At 50.0% G+C, this 17,439-nt stretch overlaps 1 protein-coding gene across 3 annotated transcripts in view; it reads right to left on the reverse strand.

Moving 5' to 3' along the window:
• The window catches only part of LOC137317689 (NACHT, LRR and PYD domains-containing protein 3-like), a 75,378-nt gene extending 63,014 nt beyond the window's left edge, over window positions 1–12,364 (reverse strand). For 2 of the 3 annotated variants that reach the window (XM_067980864.1, XM_067980860.1), the window contains exon 1: window positions 12,256–12,364. The gene's annotated coding sequence lies outside the window, so the exon portion shown is untranslated. The other variant, XM_067980861.1, reaches the window with a different exon arrangement.
• Between the last annotated feature and the right edge of the window lie 5,075 nt (window positions 12,365–17,439).

Here is a 17,439-nt window from a genome sequence, read left to right on the forward strand (position 1 = left end):
ATGTGGCTGGTCCAGTTAAGGTTTTGGTCAATGGTGACCCCCAGGATGTTGATGGTGGGGGATTCGGCAATGGTAATGCCGTTGAATGTCAAGGGCAGGTGGTTCGACTCTCTCTTGTTGGAGATGGTCATTGCCTGGCACTTGTCTGGCACGAATGTTACTTGCCACTTATCAGCCCAAGTGTGGATGTTGTCCAGGTCTTGCTGCATGCGGGCATGGACTGCTTCATTATTTGAGGGGTTGCAAATGGAACTGAACACTCTGCAATCATCAGCGAACAACCCCATTTCTGACCTTATGATGGAGGGGAGGTCAGGATGAAGCAGTGTCTGGAGCTGAGTGGTCCTGGTGGAACCCAAACTGAGCATCGGTTATGTGGATAGATTGGAGAAGCTGGGGTTGTTCTCCTTGGAACAGAGACGGTTGCGCGGAGATTTGATAGAGGTATTCAAAATCGGGAAGGGTCTGGACAAAGTAGATAGAGAGAAACTGTTCCCATTAGCAGAAGGGCCAAGAACCAAAGGACATAGATTTAAAGTGATATACAAAAGAAACAAAGGTGACGAGGAAAAACTTTTCGACACAGCGAGTGGTTAGGGTTTTTAGCACTGCCCGAGGTGGTGTGGAGGCAAGATTCAATCATGGCTTTCAAAAGGGAACTGGTTAAGTACTTGAAAGGAAAAAATTGGCAGGGCTTCAGGGATAGGGCAGGGGAGTACTATAAACACCAACATTACATTAGCCTTTTTGATCACTTCTTGTAACTGTCCACAACTTTTAGAGATTTGTGAACTTGAACCCCTAAATTTCTCTGCTCATCCACAGTTCCCACACTCTTCCCATTCAGAAAATATTCCGATTTGTCTTTTTCTGATCCAAAGTGGATGACCTCACACTTGCCCACATTAAACACCATCTCCCACAGTTTTCCTCACTCACTTAGTCTGTCTGTGTCCCTGGTTTCCAGTTTCCCCAACAGGGTCCGATTCTGTTTTCAGTACAAAATAAGAGGTAATCAAATTAGGTATATCGAGGTGATATGGGGTTGAGGTACAGATCGGTTACGATTTAATAGAATGTTGGAACAGGCTTGAGGGGCTGGACGGCCTCCTCCTGTTCCCGTAACGGGCTCGAGGGACTGGACGCCCTCCTCCTGTTCCTGTGTAACAGTCTCGAGGGGCTGGTCGCCCTCCTCCTGTTCCTGTGCAACGGGCTCGAGGGACTGGACGCCCTCCTCCTGTTCCCGTGTAATGGACTCGAGGGACTGGATGGCCTCCTCCTGTTTCTGTGCAACAGGCTCGAGGGGCTGGACGGCCTCTTCCTGTTCCTGGGTAACAGGCTCGAGAGGATGGATGGCCATCTCCCGTTCCTGTATAACAGTCTCGAGGGGCTGAATGGCCTCCTCCTGTTCCTGTGCACTGTTTATTGGGTGGGGTGTGAAACAAACGGGTAATGACAATGTCACACACTTTGAGGAAGGCACTGTATCACCACACGATGGCAGGTACCGTGTGAGAGAGGATGTGTTATATATCAGTGAGTGTGTGAGAGAGAGGATTCCCCTGTGTATCAGTGAGTGTGTGAGAGAGAGGATTCCCCTGTGTATCAGTGAGTGTGTGAGAGAGAGGATTCCCCTGTATATCAGTGAGTGTGTGTGAGAGAGGATGCCTCTGTACATCAGTGAGTGTGTGTGAGAGAGGATTCCTCTGTACATCAGTGAGTGTGTGTGAGAGAGGATGCCTCTGTACATCAGTGAGTGTGTGTGAGAGAGGATGCCTCTGTATATCAGTGAGTGTGTGTGAGAGAGGATGCCTCTGTATATCAGTGAGTGTGTGTGAGAGAGGATGCCTCTGTATATCAGTGAGTGTGTGTGAGAGAGGATGCCTCTGTATATCAGTGAGTGTGTGTGAGAGAGGATGCCTCTGTATATCAGTGAGTGTGTGTGAGAGAGGATGCCTCTGTATATCAGTGAGTGTGTGTGAGAGAGGATGCCTCTGTATATCAGTGAGTGTGTGTGAGAGAGGATGCCTCTGTATATCAGTGAGTGTGTGAGAGAGGATTCCCCTGTATATCAGTGAGTGAGTGTGTGAGAGAGGATGCCCCTGTATATCAGTGAGTGTGTGTGAGAGTGGATGCCTCTGTATATCAGTGAGTGTGTGTGAGAGAGGATGCCTCTGTATATCAGTGAGTGTGTGAGAGAGGATGCCCCTGTATATCAGTGAGTGAGTGTGTGAGAGAGAGGATGCCTCTGTATATCAGTGAGTGAGTGTGTGAGAGAAAGAATGACTCTGTATATCACTGAGTGTGTGTGTGAGAGAGGATGCCTCTGTATATCAGTGAGTGTGTGAGAGAGGATGCCCCTGTGCATCAGTGAGTGAGTGTGTGAGAGAGGATGCCCCTGTATATCAGTGAGTGTGTATGTGAGAGGATGCCTCTGTATATCAGTGAGTGTGCGAGAGAGGATGCCTCTGTATATCAGTGAGTGTGTGAGAGAGGATGCCTCTGTATATCAGTGAGTGTGTGAGAGAGAGGATGCCTCTGTATATCAGTGAGTGTGTGAGAGAGGATGTCTCTGTATATCAGTGAGTGTGTGAGAGAGAGGATGCCTCTGTATATCAGTGAGTGTGTGAGAGAGGATGCCTCTGTATATCAGTGAGTGTGTGAGAGAGGATGCCTCTGTATATCAGTGAGTGACTGAGTATCTCTGTCTATTTTGTGTTGGGGACAAGCGGCAGGATGATGAAACCCGACCTTTAACCATCAACAACTTGTAAAATCCTACACAGACTGGGATTGAACAAGTAAAATTGCCAGAAGACACGTATCCACATCAGAGATTGGATCAGACACTGCAAGTGGTATCACGGGGGAAAGGATCAGAAAGCTCTTCCTCATATCAACCCAAAGATTGAGAGAATTCCCACAAACAGGAACCATTCACTTCTGTCTCTGAGTTTCAGCATTTTCCTTTCACTTTGTATCTCTCACTTCCCTCAAATACTGAGACCCCCCCCTCAGTTCATCAAATACCGAGACCCCCCCTCAGTTCATCAAATACCGAGACCACCCCTCAGTTCATCAAATACTGAGACCCCCCCCTCAGTTCATCAAATACTGAGACCCCCCCCCTCAGTTCATCAAATACTGAGACCCCCCCCCTCAGTTCATCAAATACTGAGACCCCCCCCTCAGTTCATCAAATACTGAGACCCCCCCCCCTCAGTTCATCAAATACTGAGACCCCCCCCCTCAGTTCATCAAATACTGAGACCCCCCCCCCTCAGTTCATCAAATACTGAGACCCCCCCCTCAGTTCATCAAATACTGAGACCCCCCCTCAGTTCATCAAATACTGAGACCCCCCCCTCAGTTCATCAAAAACTGAGACCCCTCCCCTCAGTTCATCAAATACTGAGACCCCCCCCCTCAGTTCATCAAATACTGAGACCTCCCCCCCCCCTCAGTTCATCAAATACTGAGACCTTCCCCCCCCCTCAGTTCATCAAATACTGAGGACCCCCCCCCCCCACCTCAGTTCATCAAATACTGAGACCCCCCCCTCAGTTCATCAAATACTGAGACCCCCCCCCTCAGTTCATCAAATACTGAGACTTCCCCCCCCTCAGTTCATCAAATACTGAGACCCCCCCTCAGTTCATCAAATACTGAGACTTCCCCGCCCCTCAGTTCATCAAATACTGAGACCTTCCCCCCCCCCTCAGTTCATCAAAAACTGAGACCCCCCCTCAGTTCATCAAATACTGAGACCTTCCCCCCCCCCCCCCTCAGCTCCTCCTTCTCTCTGATTGTTTTTCCCGGGAGTTTATTCAATCCCCGGGGCCGGGGGTTTTGATTAAAGGAGCTCCGGCTCTCAGTCCCGGGACCCGGGGCTGATCTAATCTCCGATCCACAGATCTCCCCGCGCCCCTCCATCTCCGGAGGGAGATCACCGAGACCGATCGCCCGCTCATCTCAGGCTCCCCTCACCCGCCCGCTCCCTCCATCCACATGGCGGCGGCTCGGGCCGTCCGCGGGTGGTGGTGAGGGAATGCAGCCTCCCACACTCGGAGCGGCCTCCAGTCCCGGGCATTACCCGCACGATCTGGTCCTGATCCCCCCTCCCCCATTCCCACACACTCGCCCTCTCTCTCTCTATCTATCTACCTCTTTCTCTCCATCACTCCCGCTACGCCGCCGCCATTTTCTCTCCAAACCGCCTTCTCCTCCACCAACTGCGCGCCATCCGGGGATTACAGGGCCGGGGCATGCGCACTGCCGCTTCACCGTCAATTAATGCCCCCTCCGAGAGTCCGCCCCGACGATTGACATTCCCCGCTCACCAATCGGGGCTCGGCCCCCGCCCCAAGTGATTGACTGACCTCGAGGGATCACGTGGCGGCTGATTTTGAAGCTGCGCGGCCGGGAGCGCGCGTGATGTCAGTAACCCGGAAACGGCGCGCGCGTGACGTATGGTAAGGGGCGGGGCCGTCAGCTGACTGATGGGAGAATCCAGGCGACTGGAGAGGATCAACCGGTCCCCATCCACCGCCATCATCTCAATCCACCGCCATCCTCCCCCTGGAGAGGATCAACCGGTCCCCATCCACCGCCATCATCTCAATCCACCGCCATCCTGCCCCTGGAGAGGATCAACCGGTCCCCATCCACCGCCATCATCTCAATCCACCGCCATCGTGCCCCTGGAGAGGATCAACCGGTCCCCATCCACCGCCATCATCTCAATCCACCGCCATCCTCCCCCTGGAGAGGATCAACCGGTCCCCATCCACCGCCATCATCTCAATCCACCGCCATCCTGCCCCTGGAGAGGATCAACCGGTCCCCATCCACCGCCATCATCTCAATCCACCGCCATCGTGCCCCTGGAGAGGATCAACCGGTCCCCATCATCTCAATCCACCGCCATCGTGCCCCTGGAGAGGATCAACCGGTCCCCATCCACCGCCATCATCTCAATCCACCGCCATCCTGCCCCTGGAGAGGATCAACCGGTCCCCATCCACCGCCATCATCTCAATCCACCGCCATCCTGCCCCTGGAGAGGATCAACCGGTCCCCATCCACCGCCATCATCTCAATCCACCGCCATCCTGCCCCTGGAGAGGATCAACCGGTCCCCATCATCTCAATCCACCGCCATCGTGCCCCTGGAGAGGATCAACCGGTCCCCATCCACCGCCATCATCTCAATCCACCGCCATCGTGCCCCTGGAGAGGATCAACCAGTCCCCATCCACCGCCATCATCACAATCCACCGCCATCGTGCCCCTGGAGAGGATCAACCGGTCCCCATCCACCGCCATCATCACAATCCACCGCCATCGTGCCCCTGGAGAGGATCAACCGGTCCCCATCCACCGCCATCATCTCAATCCACCGCCATCCTGCCCCTGGAGAGGATCAACCGGTCCCCATCCACCGCCATCCTCCCCCGGGTGGGGGTGTGAATCAGACGGTAAATCAGACTCACATCCATTCCTTTCTCACCTCCAGACTCCACTATTCCAATACTCTCCTGCCCGGCCTCCCGTCTTCCACCCTCCATAAACTTCAGCTGATCCGAAACTCTGCTGCCCGTATCCTAACCCACACCAAGTCCCGTTCACCCATCACCCCGTACTCACTGGCCGACGTCGGCTCACAGTCCGGGAACGCCTCCATTTTAAAATTCTCATCCTGGTTTTCAAATTCCTCCATGGCACTCGCCCCTCTCCCCCATCTCTGTAACCTCCTCCAGCCCTACAACCCTCAGAGATCTCCACACCCCTCCAATTCTGGTCTCTTGCGTATCCCCGATTTCCATCGCTGGCCCTGAGCTCTGGAATTCCCTCCCTAAACCTCTCTTCTTTTAAGACTCCCCTTAAAACCTACCTCAAAGACCACGCTCTGTATGGGCTCTAATCAGAGCTCTGTGCGCTATAACAGATGATGGCGGTGGATTGGGACCGGTTGATCCTCTCCAGTACCCTGGACTCTCCCATCAGCCAAGCTTGTGTCACTGCCCCCCCAACACTTGTCACACTCGCACTGCTGCCACGATAGTGATAGACTTTAAGAGGATAGACAGTCTGGTGGCTTGGCAGACACATGGCAGATGAAATTTAATGCAGAAAAAGTCTAAGTGTTACATTTCGGTAGGAAGAACAAAGAGAGGCAATATAAACTAGATGGCATAACTCTAAAAGGGGTAAAGGAACAGAGAGATCTGGGGGTATATGTGCACAAAGGTGGCAGGGAAGATTGAGAACGTGGTTAAAAAAGTACACGGGATCCTGGGCTTTATAAATAGAGGCATAGAGTATAAAAGTATGGAGGTCATGATGAACTTTTATAAAACACAGGTTCGGCCACAACTGGAGTATTATGTCCAGGTCTGGGCACCGCACTTTACGAAAGATGTGAAGGCCTGAGTGAGGGTGCAGAAGCGGGTACGGTACCATAGTGGTTATGTTACTGGACTAATAATCCAGAGGCCTGAACTAATAATCTGGAGTCATGAGATCAAATCCCACGACGGCAGCTGGGGAATTTAAATTCAATTAATTAAATAAAATCTGGAATTAAAATACTCGTATCAGCAATAGTGGCCATGACACTACTGGATTGTCGTAAAAACCCATCTGGTTCACTAATGTCCTTTAGGGAAGGAAACCTGCCGTCCTCACCTGGTCTGGCCTATATGTGACTCCAGACCCACAGCAATGTGGTTGACTCTTAATTACCCTCTGAAATGGCCGAGCAAACCACTCAGTTGTAAAATCGCGCTTAAAAAAAAGTCACAGCAAGCACTGTGGGAGAACCTTCATCAAACGGTCTGCAGCGGTTCAAGAAGGCGGCTCACTGCCACCTTCTCAAGGGCAATTAAAGATGGGCAATAAATGCTGGCCTTGCCAGCGACGCCCACATTCCATGAACGAATAATAAAAAGAGATGTACTGGAATGATTCCAGGGGTGAGGGACTTTAAAAAAAAAAATTCGTTCATGGGATGTGGGTTTTCGCTGGCAATGCCAGCATTTATTGCCCATCTTTAATTGTAAACAATTTTACAACACCAAGTTATAGTCCAGCAATTTTATTTTAAATTCACAAGCTTTCGGAGGCTTCCTCCTTCCTCCTTCCTCAGGTAAATGTCAACCCCAGTCCATCACCGGCATCTCCACATCATGACTACCATCTTTAATTGCCCTTGAGAAGGTGGCAGTGAACCGCCTTCTTGAACCGCTGCACTCCATGTGGTGAAGGTTCTCCCACAGTGCTATTAGGGAGGGAGTTCTAGGATTTTGACCCAGCGATGATGAAGGAATGGTGATATATATCCAAGTCAGGATGGTGTGTGACTTGGAGGGGAACGTGCAGGTGGTGTTGTTCCTATGTGCCGCTGCCCTTGTCCTTCTAGGTGGTAGAGGTCGCGGGTTTGGGAGGTGCTGTCGAAGAAGCCTTGGCGAGTTGCTGCAGTGCATCCTGTGGATGGTACACACTGCAGCCACAGTGCGCCGGTGAAGGGAGTGAATGTTTAGGGTGGTGGATGGGGTGCAAATCAAGCGGACTGCTTTGTCCTGGATGGCGTCAAGCTTCAAGGAAAGTGGAGAGTATTCCATCACACTCCAGTCCTGCGCATTGTACATGTTGGAAATGCTTTCGGGAGTCAGGAGGTGAGTCACTCGCCGCAGAATACCCAGCCTCTGACCTGCTCTTGTCACCACAGCATTTATGTGGCTGGTCCAGTTAAGGTTTTGGTCAATGGTGACCCCCAGGATGTTGATGGTGGGGGATTCGGCAATGGTAATGCCGTTGAATGTCAAGGGCAGGTGGTTCGACTCTCTCTTGTTGGAGATGGTCATTGCCTGGCACTTGTCTGGCACGAATGTTACTTGCCACTTATCAGCCCAAGTGTGGATGTTGTCCAGGTCTTGCTGCATGCGGGCATGGACTGCTTCATTATTTGAGGGGTTGCAAATGGAACTGAACACTCTGCAATCATCAGCGAACAACCCCATTTCTGACCTTATGATGGAGGGGAGGTCAGGATGAAGCAGTGTCTGGAGCTGAGTGGTCCTGGTGGAACCCAAACTGAGCATCGGTTATGTGGATAGATTGGAGAAGCTGGGGTTGTTCTCCTTGGAACAGAGACGGTTGCGCGGAGATTTGATAGAGGTATTCAAAATCGGGAAGGGTCTGGACAAAGTAGATAGAGAGAAACTGTTCCCATTAGCAGAAGGGCCAAGAACCAAAGGACATAGATTTAAAGTGATATACAAAAGAAACAAAGGTGACGAGGAAAAACTTTTCGACACAGCGAGTGGTTAGGGTTTTTAGCACTGCCCGAGGTGGTGTGGAGGCAAGATTCAATCATGGCTTTCAAAAGGGAACTGGTTAAGTACTTGAAAGGAAAAAATTGGCAGGGCTTCAGGGATAGGGCAGGGGAGTACTATAAACACCAACATTACATTAGCCTTTTTGATCACTTCTTGTAACTGTCCACAACTTTTAGAGATTTGTGAACTTGAACCCCTAAATTTCTCTGCTCATCCACAGTTCCCACACTCTTCCCATTCAGAAAATATTCCGATTTGTCTTTTTCTGATCCAAAGTGGATGACCTCACACTTGCCCACATTAAACACCATCTCCCACAGTTTTCCTCACTCACTTAGTCTGTCTGTGTCCCTGGTTTCCAGTTTCCCCAACAGGGTCCGATTCTGTTTTCAGTACAAAATAAGAGGTAATCAAATTAGGTATATCGAGGTGATATGGGGTTGAGGTACAGATCGGTTACGATTTAATAGAATGTTGGAACAGGCTTGAGGGGCTGGACGGCCTCCTCCTGTTCCCGTAACGGGCTCGAGGGACTGGACGCCCTCCTCCTGTTCCTGTGTAACAGTCTCGAGGGGCTGGTCGCCCTCCTCCTGTTCCTGTGCAACGGGCTCGAGGGACTGGACGCCCTCCTCCTGTTCCCGTGTAATGGACTCGAGGGACTGGATGGCCTCCTCCTGTTTCTGTGTAACAGGCTCGAGGGGCTGGACGGCCTCTTCCTGTTCCTGGGTAACAGGCTCGAGAGGATGGATGGCCATCTCCCGTTCCTGTATAACAGTCTCGAGGGGCTGAATGGCCTCCTCCTGTTCCTGTGCACTGTTTATTGGGTGGGGTGTGAAACAAACGGGTAATGACAATGTCACACACTTTGAGGAAGGCACTGTATCACCACACGATGGCAGGTACCGTGTGAGAGAGGATGTGTTATATATCAGTGAGTGTGTGAGAGAGAGGATTCCCCTGTGTATCAGTGAGTGTGTGAGAGAGAGGATTCCCCTGTGTATCAGTGAGTGTGTGAGAGAGAGGATTCCCCTGCATATCAGTGAGTGTGTGTGAGAGAGGATGCCTCTGTACATCAGTGAGTGTGTGTGAGAGAGGATGCCTCTGTACATCAGTGAGTGTGTGTGAGAGAGGATGCCTCTGTATATCAGTGAGTGTGTGTGAGAGAGGATGCCTCTGTATATCAGTGAGTGTGTGTGAGAGAGGATGCCTCTGTATATCAGTGAGTGTGTGTGAGAGAGGATGCCTCTGTATATCAGTGAGTGTGTGTGAGAGAGGATGCCTCTGTATATCAGTGAGTGTGTGTGAGAGAGGATGCCTCTGTATATCAGTGAGTGTGTGTGAGAGAGGATGCCTCTGTATATCAGTGAGTGTGTGTGAGAGAGGATGCCTCTGTATATCAGTGAGTGTGTGAGAGAGGATTCCCCTGTATATCAGTGAGTGAGTGTGTGAGAGAGGATTCCCCTGTATATCAGTGAGTGTGTGTGAGAGAGGATGCCTCTGTATATCAGAGTGTGTGTGAGAGAGGATGCCTCTGTATATCAGTGAGTGTGTGAGAGAGGATGCCCCTGTATATCAGTGAGTGTGTGTGAGAGAGGATGCCTCTGTATATCAGTGAGTGTGTGAGAGAGGATGCCCCTGTATATCAGTGAGTGAGTGTGTGAGAGAGAGGATGCCTCTGTATATCAGTGAGTGAGTGTGTGAGAGAAAGAATGCCTCTGTATATCACTGAGTGTGTGTGTGAGAGAGGATGCCTCTGTATATCAGTGAGTGTGTGAGAGAGGATGCCCCTGTGCATCAGTGAGTGAGTGTGTGAGAGAGGATGCCCCTGTATATCAGTGAGTGTGTGTGTGAGAGGATGCCTCTGTATATCAGTGAGTGTGTGAGAGAGGATGCCTCTGTATATCAGTGAGTGTGCGAGAGAGGATGCCTCTGTATATCAGTGAGTGTGTGAGAGAGGATGCCTCTGTATATCAGTGAGTGTGTGAGAGAGAGGATGCCTCTGTATATCAGTGAGTGTGTGAGAGAGGATGTCTCTGTATATCAGTGAGTGTGTGAGAGAGAGGATGCCTCTGTATATCAGTGAGTGTGTGAGAGAGGATGCCTCTGTATATCAGTGAGTGTGTGAGAGAGGATGCCTCTGTATATCAGTGAGTGACTGAGTATCTCTGTCTATTTTGTGTTGGGGACAAGCGGCAGGATGATGAAACCCGACCTTTAACCATCAACAACTTGTAAAATCCGACACAGACTGGGATTGAACAAGTAAAATTGCCAGAAGACACGTATCCACATCAGAGATTGGATCAGACACTGCAAGTGGTATCACGGGGGAAAGGATCAGAAAGCTCTTCCTCATATCAACCCAAAGATTGAGAGAATTCCCACAAACAGGAACCATTCACTTCTGTCTCTGAGTTTCAGCATTTTCCTTTCACTTTGTATCTCTCACTTCCCTCAAATACTGAGACCCCCCCCTCAGTTCATCAAATACCGAGACCCCCCCTCAGTTCATCAAATACTGAGACACCCCCCTCAGTTCATCAAATACTGAGACCCCCCCCCTCAGTTCATCAAATACTGAGACCCCCCCTCAGTTCATCAAATACCGAGACCCCCCCTCAGTTCATCAAATACCGAGACCACCCCTCAGTTCATCAAATACTGAGACCCCCCCCTCAGTTCATCAAATACTGAGACCCCCCCCCTCAGTTCATCAAATACTGAGACCCCCCCCTCAGTTCATCAAATACTGAGACCCCCCCCCTCAGTTCATCAAATACTGAGACCCCCCCCCTCAGTTCATCAAATACTGAGACCCCCCCCCTCAGTTCATCAAATACTGAGACCCCCCCCCTCAGTTCATCAAATACCGAGACCCCCCCTCAGTTCATCAAATACCGAGACCACCCCTCAGTTCATCAAATACTGAGACCCCCCCTCAGTTCATCAAATACTGAGAACCCCCCCTCAGTTCATCAAAAACTGAGACCCCTCCCCTCAGTTCATCAAAAACTGAGACCCCCCCCTCAGTTCATCAAATATTGAGACCCCCCCCCACCTCAGTTCATCAAATACTGAGACCCCCCTCTCAGTTCATCAAAAACTGAGACCCCCCCCCTCAGTTCATCAAATACTGAGACCCCCCCCCTCAGTTCATCAAAAACTGAGACCCCCCCCCTCAGTTCATCAAATACTGTGACCCCCCCCTCAGTTCATCAAATACTGAGACCCCCACCTCAGTTCATCAAATACTGAGACCCCCCCCTCAGTTCATCAAATACTGAGACCCCCCCTCAGTTCATCAAAAACTGAGACCCCCCCCTCAGTTCATCAAATACTGAGACCCCCCCCCCTCAGTTCATCAAATACTGAGACCCCCCCCCCTCAGTTCATCAAAAACTGAGACCCCCCCCCTCAGTTCATCAAATACTGAGACCTTCCCCCCCCCCTCAGTTCATCAAAAACTGAGACCCCCCCTCAGTTCATCAAATACTGAGACCTTCCCCCCCCCCCCCTCAGTTCATCAAATACTGAGACCCCCCCCCCTCAGTTCATCAAAAACTGAGACCCCCCCTCAGTTCATCAAATACTGAGACTTCCCCCCCCCCCTCAGTTCCTCCTTCTCTCTGATTGTTTTTCCCGGGAGTTTATTCAATCCCCGGGGCCGGGGGTTTTGATTAAAGGAGCTCCGGCTCTCAGTCCCGGGACCCGGGGCTGATCTACTCTCCGATCCACAGATCTCCCCGCGCCCCTCCATCTCCGGAGGGAGGAGGGAGGAGGGAGATCACCGAGACCGATCGCCCGCTCATCTCAGGCTCCCCTCACTCACCCGCCCGCTCCCTCCATCCACAGGGCGGCGGCTCCGTCCGTCCGTCCGTCCGCGGGGGGTGAGGTGGATTCAGCCTCACTCACTCACCTTCTCTCTTTTTTTTTCTCTCCATTACACCCGCTCCGCCTTGACCGCCATTTTGTCTCCAAACCGCCTTCTTCTCCACCGACTGCGCTCCATCCGGGGTTGGGCGGGTCGGGGCATGCGCACTGCGGACATTCACCGTCAATTAACGCCCCCTCCCAGAGTCCGCCCCTGCGATTGGGTCAGAACCCGCTGATTGACATCCCCGCTCACCAATCGGGGCTCGGCCACCGCCCCGAGCTCGATTAACTGACCGCGAGGGGGGCGGTGCGGCCCCGATCACGCGACGGCTGATTTTAAAACTGCGCGGCCGTTGAACCGAAAACGCGCGAGCCGGGAGTGCGCGTGATGTCAGTCAACTGGGATTAGTCTGGGTGGATCATTTTCGGCTAGCACAGGCACGATGGGCAGAATGGCCTCCTGTGTCATAAATTTCTATGATTCTGAGATGATATGTGGTTCTGTGCCATGTGATATTTGATTTTATTAATACAGTCAGTGATGGAGAGTATTAATGCTCTCAGTAATAGAGCGGGGCAATAAAACTGTCAGGAATGGAGTGGGTGGAATTAATACAGTCAGAAATCGAGCGAGGGAGTATTAATACCATCAGAAATCGAGCGAGCGAGTATTAATACCGTCAGAAATCGAGCGAGGGAGTATTAATACTGTCAGAAATCGAGCGAGGGAGTATTAATACAGTCAGAAATCGAGCGAGGGAGTATTAATACCGTCAGAAATCGAGCGAGGGAGTATGAATACCGTCAGAAATCGAGTGAGGGAGTATTAATACCGTCAGAAATCGAGCGAGGGAGTATTAATACTGTCAGAAATCGAGCGAGGGAGTATTAATACAGTCAGAAATCGAGCGAGGGAGTATTAATACCGTCAGAAATCGAGCGAGGGAGTATTAATACCGTCAGAAATCGAGCGAGGGAGTATTAATACCGTCAGAAATCGAGCGAGGGAGTATTAATACCGTCAAAAATCGAGCGAGGGAGTATTAATACTGTCAGAAATCGAGCGAGGGAGTATTAATACAGTCAGAAATCGAGCGAGGGAGTATTAATACCGTCAGAAATCGAGCGAGGGAGTATTAATACCGTCAGAAATCGAGCGAGGGAGTATTAATACCGTCAGAAATCGAGCGAGGGAGTATTAATACCGTCAGAAATCGAGCGAGGGAGTATGAATACCGTCAGAAAGCGAGGGAGTATTAATACCGTCAGAAATCGAGCGAGGGAGTATTAATACCGTCAGAAATCGAGCGAGGGAGTATTAATACCGTCAGAAATCGAGCGAGGGAGTAATAATACCGTCAGAAATCGAGTGAGGGAGTATTAATACCGTCAGAAATCGAGTGAGGGAGTATTAATACCGTCAGAAATCGAGCGAGGGAGTATTAATACAGTCAGAAATCGAGCGAGGGAGTATTAATACCGTCAGAAATCGAGCGAGGGAGTATGAATACCGTCAGAAATCGAGCGAGGGAGTATGAATACCGTCAGAAATCGAGCGAGGGAGTATTAATACTGTCAGAAATCGAGCGAGGGAGTATTAATACAGTCAGAAATCGAGCGAGGGAGTATTAATACCGTCAGAAATCGAGCGAGGGAGTATTAATACCGTCAGAAATCGAGCGAGGGAGTATTAATACCGTCAGAAATCGAGCGAGGGAGTATTAATACCGTCAGAAATCGAGCGAGGGAGTATGAATACCGTCAGAAAGCGAGGGAGTATTAATACCGTCAGAAATCGAGCGAGGGAGTATTAATACCGTCAGAAATCGAGCGAGGGAGTATTAATACCGTCAGAAATCGAGCGAGGGAGTATTAATACCGTCAGAAATCGAGCGAGGGAGTATTAATACCGTCAGAAATCGAGCGAGGGAGTATTAATACCGTCAGAAATCGAGCGAGGGAGTATGAATACCGTCAGAAATCGAGCGAGGGAGTATGAATACCGTCAGAAATCGAGCGAGGGAGTATTAATACCGTCAGAAATCGAGCGAGGGAGTATTAATACCGTCAGAAATCGAGCGAGGGAGTATGAATACCGTCAGAAATCGAGCGAGGGAGTATGAATACCGTCAGAAATCGAGCGAGGGAGTATGAATACCGTCAGAAATCGAGCGAGGGAGTATGAATACCGTCAGAAATCGAGCGAGGGAGTATTAATATCGTCATAAATCGAGCGAGGGAGTATGAATACCGTCAGAAATCGCGCGAGGGAATATTAATACCGTCAGAAATCGATCGAGGGAGTATGAATACCGTCAGAAATCGAGCGAGGGAGTATTAATACCGTCAGAAATCGAATGAGGGAGTATGAATACCGTCAGAAATCGAGTGAGGGAGTATGAATACCATCAGAAATCGAGCGAGGGAGTATTAATACCGTCAGAAATCGAGTGAGGGAGTATGAATGCCGTCAGAAATCGAGCGAGGGAGTATGAATACCGTCAGAAATCGAGCGAGGGAGTATTGATACCGTCAGAAATCGAATGAGGGAGTATGAATACCGTCAGAAATCGAGTGAGGGAGTATGAATACCGTCAGAAATCGAGCGAGGGAGTATTAATACCGTCAGAAATCGAGCGAGGGAGTATGAATACCGTCAGAAATCGAGCGAGGGACTATGAATACCGTCAGAAGTCGAGCGAGGGAGTATGAATACCGTCAGAAATCGAGCGAGGGAGTATTAATATCGTCAGAAATCGAGCGAGGGAGTATGAATACCGTCAGAAATCGAGCGAGGGACTATGAATACCGTCAGAAATCGAGCGAGGGACTATGAATACCGTCAGAAATCGAGCGAGGTAGTATTAATACCGTCAGAAATCGAATGAGGGAGTATGAATACCGTCAGAAATCGAGTGAGGGAGTATGAATACCGTCAGAAATCGAGCGAGGGAGTATTAATACCATCAGGAATGGAGCGTTGGAATATTAATATTGTCAGTGATGGAGCAGGGAGTATTTATACTGTCAGGACTGGAGCTGGGGCGTATTGATACCTTATGGAATGGAGCGGGGAAGATCAATACTGTCAGGAATGGAGTGGGGGAGTATTCAAACCGTCAACATTTCTTCAGTTTAATATTAATACTTTAAGGAATGGAGCTGGGGCGTATTCATTCTGTCAGTGTGTTAATACAGTCTGATTTAGCAGCGGATTATCACTACTGTCAGGAATCGAATGGGGAGTATGAATACTGTCAGGATTAGAGCTGTGAAGTATTAATACCATCAGGATTAGAGTGGTGGAGTATTAATTACCTCGGTAATGGAGCATGAGATTATTAATACCGCAAGTAATAAAGTGGGGTAGTATTAACACCGTCAGGAATGGAGCGTTGGAGTATTAAAACTGTCAGTGATGGAACAGGGAGTATTGATACTGTCAGTAATGGAGTGGGGAGTATTAACACTTTCAGTGATAGTGGATCAGGCTGGATAGCTCATTTTCGGCCAGCGCAGGCACGATGGGCCGAATGGCAACCTTCTGGGCCGTAAATCTCTATGATTAAGATTCGATATGATTCTGTGATATGTGATTCTACGATCTATCATCCTGTGATTTGAGATTCTATGGTCGGTTAGTGTTTCATTCTACGGTCCTGTGAGATCTATAAGAACATAAGAAATAGGAGCAGGAGTCGGCCTCACGGCCCCTCGATCCTGCTCCACCATTCAATCAGATCACGGCTGATCTTCAACCTCAACTCCACTTTTCTGCCCGACCCCCATATCCCTTAATTTCCCTTCGAGTCCAAAAATCTATCGATCTCAGCCTTGAATATATTCAATGACTGAGCATCCACAGCCCTCTGGGGCAGAGAATTCCAAAGATTCACAACCCTCTGAGTGAAAAAATTCATCCTCATCTCAGTCCAAAATGTCTGACCCCTTATCCTGAGACTATGCCCCCTTGTTCGAGACTCTCCAGCCAGGGGAAACATCCTCTCAGCATCGACCCTGTCAAACCCCCTCATAATCTTCGATGTTTAAATGAGATCACCTCGCATTATTTTAAACTCCAGAGAGTATCGGCCCATTCTACTCAATCTCTCCTCAGAGGAGAATCCTCTCATCCCAGGGATTAATCCAGTGAAATTTTGTTGTACCGCCTCGAAGCCAAGTACATCTTTCCACAGATAAGGAGACCAGAATTGTACCCAGTATTCCAGGTGAGCTCTCACCAAGTCCCTGTACAATTACAGTCACACTTCCTCACCCCTGTACTCCAGGTGAGCTCTCACCAAGTCCCTGTCCAATTACAGTCAGACTTCCACACCCCTATACTCCAGGTGAGCTCTCATCAAGTCCCTGTCCAATTACAGTCAGACTTCCTCACCCCTGTACTCCAGGTGAGCTCTCACCAAGTCCCTGTCCAATTACAGTCAGACTTCCTCACCCCTGTACTCCAGGTGAGCTCTCACCAATTCCCTGTACAATTACAGTCAGACTTCCTAACCCCTGTACTCCAGGTGAGCTCTCACCAAGTCCCTGTCCAATTACAGTCAGACTTCCTCACCCCAGTACTCCAGGTGAGCTCTCACCAAGTCCCTGTCCAATTACAGTCAGACTTCCTCACCCCAGTACTCCAGGTGAGCTCTCACCAAGTCCCTGTACAATTACAGTCAGACTTCCTCAACCCTAGACTCCAGGTGAGCTCTCACCAAGTCCCTGTCCAATTACAGTCAGACTTCCTCACCCCTGTACTCCAGGTGAGCTCTCACCAAGTCCCTGTCCAATTACAGTCAGACTTCCTCACCCCTGTACTCCAGGTGAGCTCTCACCAAGTCCCTGTACAATTATAGTCAGACTTCCTCACCCCTGTACTCCAGGTGAGGTCTCACCAATTCCCTGTATAATTACAGTCAGACTTCCTCACCCCTGTACTCCAGGTGAGCTCTCACCAAGTCCCTGTCCAATTACAGTCAGACTTCCTCACCCCAGTACTCCAGGTGAGCTCTCACCAAGTCCCTGTACAATTACAGTCAGACTTCCTCAACCCTAGACTCCAGGTGAGCTCTCACCAAGTCCCTGTCCAATTACAGTCAGACTTCCTCACCCCTGTACTCCAGGTGAGCTCTCACCAAGTCCCTGTCCAATTACAGTCAGACTTCCTCACCCCTGTACTCCAGGTGAGCTCTCACCAAGTCCCTGTACAATTATAGTCAGA

This window comes from Heptranchias perlo, unplaced genomic scaffold (assembly GCF_035084215.1).
Source record: "Heptranchias perlo isolate sHepPer1 unplaced genomic scaffold, sHepPer1.hap1 HAP1_SCAFFOLD_63, whole genome shotgun sequence".
NCBI lineage: Eukaryota > Metazoa > Chordata > Chondrichthyes > Hexanchiformes > Hexanchidae > Heptranchias > Heptranchias perlo.